The sequence below is a fragment of the Stomoxys calcitrans genome, chromosome 2 (assembly GCF_963082655.1).
Source record: "Stomoxys calcitrans chromosome 2, idStoCalc2.1, whole genome shotgun sequence".
Lineage (NCBI taxonomy): Eukaryota > Metazoa > Arthropoda > Insecta > Diptera > Muscidae > Stomoxys > Stomoxys calcitrans.
Genome location: NC_081553.1, coordinates 25,232,687 through 25,235,175, shown reverse-complemented (window position 1 = coordinate 25,235,175; position 2,489 = coordinate 25,232,687).

Below are 2,489 nucleotides of genomic sequence, written 5' to 3'. Positions count from 1 at the left end.
AATGGGCCTTAATTCGTGACTCCACCAAAAATTTCTAAATTTAATCAAAAATTCATCAAAAATCGAAATTTCACTTTGCAAACTTGAAATGGCTGTATCTCCTAAACTAAGCGTCCTAGAGGGAAATGGGCCTAAATTCGTGACTCCACCAAAAATTTTTAAATTTCATCAAAATTCCATTAAAAATCGAAATTTCGCTTTGCAAACTTAAAATGGCTAAATCTCCTAAACTATGCGTCCTAGAGGGAAATGGGCCTTAATTCGTGACTCCACCAAAAATTTTAAAAATTTATTAAAAATTCCATTAAAATTCGAAATTTCACTTTGCAAACTTAAAATGGCTGTATCTCCTAAACTATGCGTCCTAGAGGGAAATGGGCCTTAATTCGTGACTCCACCAAAAATTTTTATATTCCATTAAAAATCTAAATTTCACATTGGAAACTTGAAATGGCTGTATCTCCTAAACTATGCGTCCTAGAGGGAAAAAAAATATTTAAATTTCATCAAAAATCAAAATTTCACTTTGCAAACTTAAAATGGCTGTATCTCCTTAACTATGCGTCCTAGAGGGAAATGGGCCTTAATTCGTGACTCCAACAAAAATTTTAAAAATTCATCAAAATTCCATTAAAAATCGAAATTTCACTTTGCAAACATAAAATGGCTGTATCTCCTAAACTATGCGTCTTAGAGGGAAATGGGCCTTAATTCGTGACTCCACCAAAAATTTCTAAATTTAATCAAAAATTCATCAAAAATCGAAATTTCACTTTGCAAACTTGAAATGGCTGTATCTCCTAAACTAAGCGTCCTAGAGGGAAATGGGCCTTAATTCGTGACTCCACCAAAAATTTCAACAAAATTCCATTAAAAATCTAAATTTCACTTTGTAAACTTAAAATGGTTGTATCTCCTAAACTATGCGTCCTAGAGGGAAATGGGCCTTAATTCGTGACCCCGCCAAAAAATTTTAGATTTCATCAAAAATTCATCAAAAATCGAAATTTCACTTTTGCAAACTTAAAATGGCTGTATCTCCTAAACTAAGCGTCCTAGAGGGAAATGGGCCTTAAATCGTGACTCCACCAAAAATTTTAAAATTTCATCAAAATTCCATTAAAAATCTAAATTTCACTTTGCAAACTTAAAATGGCTGTATCTCCTAAACTAAGCGTCTTAGAGGGAAATGGGCCTTAATTCGTGACTCCACCAAAAATTTTAATATTTCATCAAAATTCCATTAAAAATCTAAATTTCACTTTGCAAACTTAAAATGGCTGTATCTCCTAAACTATGCGTCCTAGAGGGAAATGGGCCTTAATTCGTGACTCCACCAAAAATTTTTAAATTTCCTCAAAAATCGAAATTTCACTATGCAAACTTAAAATGGCTGTATCTCCTAAATTATGCGTCCTAGAGGGAAATGGGCCCTAATTCGTGACCCCGCAAAAAATTTTTAAATTTCATCGAAATTCCATTAAAAGTCTAAATTTCACTTTGCAAACTTAAAATGGCTGTATCTCCTAAAGTATGCAACCTGGAGGGAAATGGGCCTTAATTCGTGACTCCACCAAAAATTTTTAAATTTCATCAAAATTCCATTAAAAATCGAAATTTCACTTTGCAAACTTAAAATGGCTGTATTTCCTAAACTATGCGTCCTAGAGGGAAATGGGCCTTAATTCGTGACTCCACAAAAAATTTCATCAAAATTCCATTAAAAATCGAAATTTCACTTTGTAAACTTAAAATGGCTGTATCTCCTAAACTATGCGTCCTAGAGGGAAATGGGCCTTAATTCGTGACCCCGCCAAAAAATTTTAGATTTCATCAAAAATCGAAATTTCACTTTTGCAAACTTAAAATGGATGTATCTCCTAAACTAAGCATCCTAGAGGGAAATGGGCCTTAAATCGTGACTCCACCAAAAATTTTAAAATTTCATCAAAATTCCATTAAAAATCTAAATTTCACTTTGCAAACTTAAAATGGCTGTATCTCCTAAACTAAGCGTCCTAGAGGGAAATGGGCCTTAATTCGTGACTCCACCAAAAATTTTAAAAATTCATCAAAATTCCATTAAAAATCGAAATTTCACTTTGCAAACTTAAAATGGCTGTATCTCCTAAACTATGCGTCCTAGAGGGAAATGGGCCTTAATTCGTGACTCCACCAAAAATTTTTAAATTTCCTCAAAAATCGAAATTTCACTATGCAAACTTAAAATGGCTGTATCTCCTAAATTATGCGTCCTAGAGGGAAATGGGCCTTAATTCGTGAACCCGCAAAAAATTTTTAAATTTCATCGAAATTCCATTAAAAATCGAAATTTCACTTTGCAAACTTAAAATGGCTGTATCTCCTAATCTATGCGTCCTAAAGGGAAATGGGTCTTAATTCGTGACTCCACCAAAATTTTTTAAATTTCATCAAAAATCAAAATTTCACTTTGCAAACTTAAAATGGCTGTATCTCCTAAACTATGC